This window comes from Zalophus californianus, chromosome 15, assembly GCF_009762305.2.
Source record: "Zalophus californianus isolate mZalCal1 chromosome 15, mZalCal1.pri.v2, whole genome shotgun sequence".
Lineage (NCBI taxonomy): Eukaryota > Metazoa > Chordata > Mammalia > Carnivora > Otariidae > Zalophus > Zalophus californianus.
In genome coordinates, this window is record NC_045609.1 from 71,038,089 (window position 1) to 71,045,259 (window position 7,171).

The 7,171-nt window shown below is 47.5% G+C and overlaps 1 pseudogene; it reads right to left on the bottom strand.

Annotated features, from left to right (window-relative positions):
• Nucleotides 1-628: 628 nt before the first annotated feature.
• LOC113920186 lies at nt 629-2,868 on the bottom strand (annotated as a pseudogene).
• Nucleotides 2,869-7,171: the final 4,303 nt, after the last annotated feature.

The window sequence follows — 7,171 nt, forward strand, 5'->3', positions numbered from 1 at the left end:
GGGGATGGGTTAGCCTGGTGATGGATATTAAAGAGGGCATGTTCTGCGTGGAGCACTGGGTGTTATGCACAAACAATGAATCATGGAACACTACAGCAAGAACTAATGATGTAATGTATGGTGATTAACATAACAATAAAAAATTAAAAAAAAAAGAAATCCACCCCCATAGACAATATGATGAATTTAATGTCCCCCCCCCCCCTTTGGGGGAGGAGAGGTCACACTACACACTTTTGGAGACTCTCCAAAGGTCGTCTGGCACTTCGGTACAGAAAGGATTTGGTGGGGTGCCTGGGTGGCTCAGTCGGTTAAGTGTCTGCCTTCGCTCATGTCATGATCCCAGGGCCCTGGGATGGAGTCCTGCATCAGGCTCCCTGCTCAGTGGGGAGCCTGCTTCTCCCTCTCCCTCTGCCTGCCACTCCCTCTGCTTATGCTCTCTCTCTCTGTCAAATAAATGAATGAAATCTTTAAAAAAAAAGGGGGGGAAGGCTTTGGTCCCATCTCTTGCTGGCTTAGGACATTAAGAGGCACTTAAAGTTTGTTGCTCAATCCCTCTGGGCTGGGGTGGGGCAGCAGGTGGACAGGGAGGTGGTCTGGGACAGATGGATAGACCATGCGTGTGGGCTCAAGTCCTTGTCAATAGAGGTAGTTGATCCTGGGTGACTGCTGGGGTGGCTGAGGACCTGAGTGCTTGGGATGGGTGGATGCTGCTTTGGTGGCCTTCGTCTGCCCAGTCCCCCAGTTCACTGCTCTGGAACCATAGCTCGATCTTCCCTAGGCCCCCTCCATGGCGTTGCTGGAGTGGATGTTGTTCTTGCTGATGTGGATGCTGACGTCCCCCCTGATGGTGCTGGGGCAGCCTCACCTGAATCGGTGTGTCCTATCACGGCCCTTGAGGAGCAGACCACGTTGGGGTCTTCCCAGACCACAGCCACATGGGGCCGGAGCTCATGTAGAGAGGATGAGAGGCTGGGCAGAAGGGCTTCCTCGGCAGGTCAAGGTAGTGCTGGGAAAGGCCTCTCTCTGGCGCCTGTAGCATCTCCATCCCCACCAGCTTGAGGCTCCTCCATTCAGAGCAGTGGGTCACATCGCCAGTGGGCCGCCCCCGCCCCCGCCCCTTCACAGCAACAAGGGTCCACTCCCGGGTCCTGGAGGAACCTCTCGAACTGGGGCGTGCGAGCAGGCTCCTGGCGTGACCCGCGGGCCGCTCAGCAGCCCCTGCAGCTCAGCGTGTGCCAAGAGGCCCCCTGGTCCCTGGCCCGCCGGCTGCGGGCTGAGCGTGGAATGCTGCCGCTACATTGTTGAATCTCACGCGCGTGTTAAACAGAAGAAGCCAGAACCAAAAGAGCGCATACTGTATGATTCCACTTCTATGCCGTACGAGAATAGGCAAAACTAATCAAGAGCATAAAAGACTAGAGATTGCTTTTGAGGTAGGATTGCCGGTTAAAATACAGCCCACCCAGTGAAATTTGCATTTCAGATTAAAAGCAAATAATTTTTTATTTTACGTACGTCCTAGGCACTATTTTTATTTGCTAAATCTGGCAACCCTACTTTGGGGGGGGCATGAGGATGGCTTCTGTGGTTTTGATAATATCCTATTACCGTAATCCAGATGGTAGTTACATGGGTGTGTCTATTAGTAAGAATTCAGCAAGGTGAATGTTTATGATTTGTGTACTTTACTCTGTGAATGTTATCCTTCAACAAAAAATTTTAAAAATTTTACTAGAATGATATATGAAAGGAGTCCTGGGCTCAAATCGTAGCTTTTTGGGTCCAGTTTTTCCAAGTCTCACTTTCTTCATCTGTAAAACAGAAATCATTTTAACAAAATCTAACCTCCTCACTGCACTTTGTGCAAGAGGAAGTGTGAGTTACAGAGAGCTGAGATACCTCGTTCTAGGCAGATCATGAATGGCTCTGACAGGTTCACACCCATCAGTCTAGAACCCACGTGGCTTACCCCCCTCATTGTCCTGCTTGCCTATTGGAAAGTGCTCCTAAAGCTGTAAACGGCTAGACAAACATCAGACTTGACTTATAATTCTTTAGGGCAGGAAATTTTAATAAGAAGTTCAGAGAGTACCGTTGACCACTGAACAACAAGGGTCCACTTATTTGTGGATTTTTTTTTTACAGTACAGGTCTGTAAATGTATTTTCCTTAGAGCGAGCTTGCTTGCTTCTTTCTTTCTTTCTTTCTCTTTCTTTCTTTCTTTCTTTCTTTCTTTCTTTCTTTCTTTCTTTCTTTCTCTTTCTTTCTTTCTTTCTTTCTTTCTTTCTTTCTTTCTTTCTTTCTTTCTTTCTTTCTTTCTTTCTTTCTTTCTTTCTTTCAAGATTCATTTATTTAGGGGCGCTTGGGTGGCTCAGTTGGTTAAGCAGCTGCCTTTGGCTCAGGTTATGAACCTGAGCCCCACGTTGGGCTCCTGCTTAGCCCAAATCTTAAAAAAAGATTTATTTATCTGAGAGAGAGCATGTACACGTGTGGGGTGGGGGGCAGAGCAGAGGGAGAAGGAGAGAGAGAAATTCTAAGCAGATTCCCGCTTAACACATAGCGGGTTGTGGGGCTCGATCTCACAACCCTGAGATCACCACCTGAGCCAAAACCAAGAGTCAGACACTTAACCGACTGTGCCACCCCGGGGCCCCTCCTTATAGCTTTCTTAATAACATTTTCTTTTTTCTAGCTTACTTTATTGTAAGAATGCAGTATGTAATACATGCAACATACAAAATATGTGTTAATCGACTATGTTATCAGTAAGGCTTCTGGTTAACAGTAGGCTATTAATAGTTAATTTGGGGGGAGTCTAAAGTTAAATGTGCATGTTCTATTGTGTGTGCCCCTTACCCCTTGCATTGTTCAAGGGTCAACTGTATTTGTAAAAAAAAATTTTAAGATTTTTATTTATTTGAAGAGAGAGAGAGAGAGAGAGAGAGAGAGAGAGAGAGAGCATGGTGGGGGGAGGGGCAGAGAGAGAGGGAGAAGGAGAAGCAGACTCCCTGCTGAGCATGGAGCCCAATGCAGGGCTCAATCCCAAGACCCTAAGATCATGACCTAAGCCCAAATCAGCTGCTTAATGGACTGAGCCACCCAGGCATCCGTATTTGCACAATTTTAAGTGTGAGCAGGTGAGAAATCCTAAAGCTAACTTCAGATTCTCAAAGGGGTCTCTGACACACTCCCCTAAGAAATGGAAGAGCCCCTGATCTGAAAGAGATGCTCCAGTCCAGAGTAGCCAGTAACAGCCTTGACTGGACCAAACCCCTGAAGTCCTATAACCTGGAATTCCACTTCTTCTCTTTTGACCTAGCTTCCTCCTTTCTTTCTTCTTTAGCCAGCCTTAGGCAAACAACTTCTCCTGGGGGCCACCTCTCAGTGGCTTCCTTTCTGAAAGCAGGGGCCTGGGGTGGGAGGGTGGCACGCCTCCCTCACCAAGGAGCAGGGCTCTTGCTTAATTAGTGTTTACAAAGGGCTGCATGTTATTAAATTACTAGACAATGGAGATCAAGCCTTGGGGGTTTTTTGAAATCTGTCCTGCTGCCCTCCCTAACTGGGTGGGAGGGATTTGCTTGGAGGGAGAGAGAGAGGAGTTTGACTGGGGACACTCTTACAGTGGGACTGCCCCCTCCCAATGGACAGCACCACAAAGAGATCCTAAAGAGTCTTCCCTGCAAGTGTCCAGCTTGTCTTTGGTGTGAAAGCCACCATTCCAGGTGTGTTCATTTTGAGTGCAGGTATTTTCCTCTGTATAATCCAGCTACCCTTGAGAGGTGTAACTAGGAGGGACAGAATAACAGTGTAGAGCGAAGGCCTACTGAGCCCTCTCATGGTGCCAGGATTGTGCTGAATCCGGGCATTTGATCTCCATCTGGACAGGGGAGGCAAGAAACAAAATCTGCCCTGATTGGAGGCCTCTGCAATCAAGGCAATTTGACATATTATTTCATGGAATCCTAATGATAACACTCAGATGTAGGTCTTATGTCCACACTTTATAGATGAGTAAAGAGAGTCAGAATGATTTTTAGGTGAGCTCCAGGGCACACATTCAGACACGGCAGAGCCAAGATTTGAACACTTCTGGTGAGATCAAGATGCTCTTTTGTGTGGGGCATAGGTTTTCACCAGGGACTGGAAATGCCACAGTTTAGAGAAAGTCCCCAGACCATTCTGAGCCAACCCCGGGTCGACTGCAGGAAGGGGGACATGGTCTGAAAACTAAATGACTTACTAAAATGATTGAGTTTATCATATTCCCTGCACAGAGGGCGTTGGGTAAAGAGCAGTGCTTCTCCTCTGGGGCTGATTTTGCTCCATACACCCCACCCCCAGGGGACATATGGCAATTCCTGGAGACATTTTGTACTGTTACAACTGAGGAGACACTGCCAATGTCAACTAGTGCAGAGAGACCAGAGATGCTGCTCAGTAGCCAACAGCATACAGGACACCCCTGTACAGCAAAGAATTACTCAGTCCGAAACATCGTTGGTGCCCAGGTTGACAAACCCTGGCACAGTTTTGGGGTGGGGAATGTAAGGAATGAGGTAAGTTGAGGAGAGAGCCCTGGGCATCCCAGAAGAATGTGTGTGTGTGTGTGTGTGTGTGTGTGCGTGCGTGCGTGCGTGCGCGTGTGTGCGCGTGCGTGCGCGTGTGTGCAGGGGAGGTGGCTGGGCCTTGAGGACAAACGTTCTCCACAGTGTAGCTGAGGGCTGGGTGTGAGTTTTACTTTAAAGGAAACTATTTATATTTTGGGGGCGCCTGGGTGGCTCAGATGGTTAAGCATCTGCCTCTTAAAAAATTAAATTTAAAGGAAACTATTTATATTTTTGCCAAGATCCTCTTTATACCCCCAATGTATCACAGAAAAAGTCATGAGGGTAATCCTGTTGTTGGGTTGACCCGGGATCCAGTGGCAAAAGAAAGACCTGGACTCAGGAATCAGGAAACTTGAACTCCAGTCTCGGCCTGGCTATCACCAGCCAGGGGATGCTTGGTCAGCCTGCATCTCTTGGACCCTCAGTTTCCTTACCTGTAAAATGGGGATAATTATATTTGCCCTCTCTACTTCACAAGGTGGTGCAAGCAGCAAGTGCGACAATGTATGAGGAAGGGTTGGTAGAAAGACAGTCCCCTTTAACAAAGAGAGGATGCTGCCGCCGCCACCGTGAAACCTGCAGACAGGTCTCTGAGCAACTTTTGGGTGAATGGGGTTTATTATTATTATTATTTTAAATATTTATTTATTTATTTGAGAGAGAGAGGGAGCGCATGTGTGCGCATGAGGGGGGAAGGGGCAGACGGCGGGGGGAGAGAGAAGCTCAAGCAGACTTCCTACTGAGCGCAGAGCCCCACGCAGGGCTTGATCTCAGGACCCCGAGATCATGACCTGAGCTGAAATCAAGAGCCAGGCACTCAACGGACTGAGCCGCCCAGGCACACCTGGATGGGGTTTATTATTAATTTTCAAATTAGAAGCATGAAATGGACTCTTTTGTCACTGATGTGCTTTGAAATTCAAGTATGAACCTTTGACAAGGGTTCAAAGTTATATATTAGATGCAATGTCAGCAACAACTACCTCGAAATATCCCCAGTTTGAGCGAATTGGAATGTACACAAGAGAGAAGGAGGAGGAAAGTCAAGGCATTTCTTTCTGAAAAGAGAAAAAAGCATTGTCTTCCTTTGTGATTGTGCAAATAACCCATGCCCAGTTGTTAAAACCAAACAAAACCAGAGAGTATAAAAAAGTGTAAAAATGAAAGTCAAAATTCCATCGTCTAGAAAAGAAAGTGCTGTTGACATTTTGGAGCACATCCTTTCAAGTATTTTTCATGAACGATTTCACTTTTTAAAAAAGAACTCTACAGTACATGCTGTTTTTTAGCCAGCAGAAAATAACATAAACAGCCAGGAGATCACATTGGAGAGATGCTTCTCATGCAGAGGGTAGGCAGGGTTCCTTCAAAGAACAAAAGGCTGAAAGACATCGATAGCAGATCCTTCCCTAAGAAGTGCCCATCTGGCTTCTAAAGAGTCATCACCTCGGCTGTTGGGGGTGGGGGTGGGCAGCAGGGCCTGGCAGGGCTAGGAGGGTCTCACGGGCATATAGAGGCACCATCACTTACAAGGCTGCCTGCCCCTGATGAACGCTGGCAGGAAGGAGAAGGGAGAATGGGTGAGTTCTCTGCTGGCTCTTCCCTGCCCAGGGCTTGGGTTGCTCCAGGAGTAGAGCCCTTGGCTGTGCAGGAGCAAGGAATGTTTGTGCCTGTGCTATGCACAGACATCGAGAACCTGGACCATCGATAGAGAGCGTGGGAGAATCAGTGTCTGGATACACACACAAAGAGAAAGACCACGTTTCTAAGCCAGAGGTTGCTAGGAGGGGCACCTATGCTTCTTAAGGGGTTTTGAGGTCATTGTAACCTCTCACTCTCTCGGGATCCTGGAGCCTTTAAGAAATAACGATTAATGCCTTCCCTCCTGCTCTAGGTATTTACAGTGTGCCCTCAGGCTACCAAGAGCCGAGTTTGCTCCAGATGACAGTCAACTGGAAGCCTTGCTCTTGCTGAACCCACAATCCAAACTCACTCTGGACCCCGAACTCATCACTTATCCTTCTTCCTTTTCCCTGTTCAAATGAAAGTTTCATTAGGAAATGTAATCCACGAATATCATTGGAATTTAGAGCAACAACTGGGATTTTTGCCAGGGGGAAAGAAGGGGAGCTGATTCCAGTCTAGTCTCAAGTGATTCGATCAACATAGATTTAGTCCTTCCTCAAGGATAGACAACGGCTCAAAGCTGCTGTGGATTCTGGGGGTGGGGGGTGGGGGGGTGGGGAACCAAGCCTAAAATCTTCACACTCTAGACCTGGAAGTCTCCTTGGATCCTTCAGCTCCTTTATCCCATGATCCTTTTGGCCAGAAGCAGGTGTATCAGCCCACACCTAGATAAGTTACAAAGGGGAACAATGGTATTGTCCTTTCCTGAAATTTCACCTGCTCTGTCCCTTGAACAGATGTAAACCACCTTGTGAGAGTGCTCCATGCTGGCTGACATTGTCTTTGCCTCAGTTTAAAATGCCCATGTTTTTCTGGAAAGCGCTTGGATATGCATGACATTTCTGAACATAACAATGGGCTTGGGCCAGCAAGGA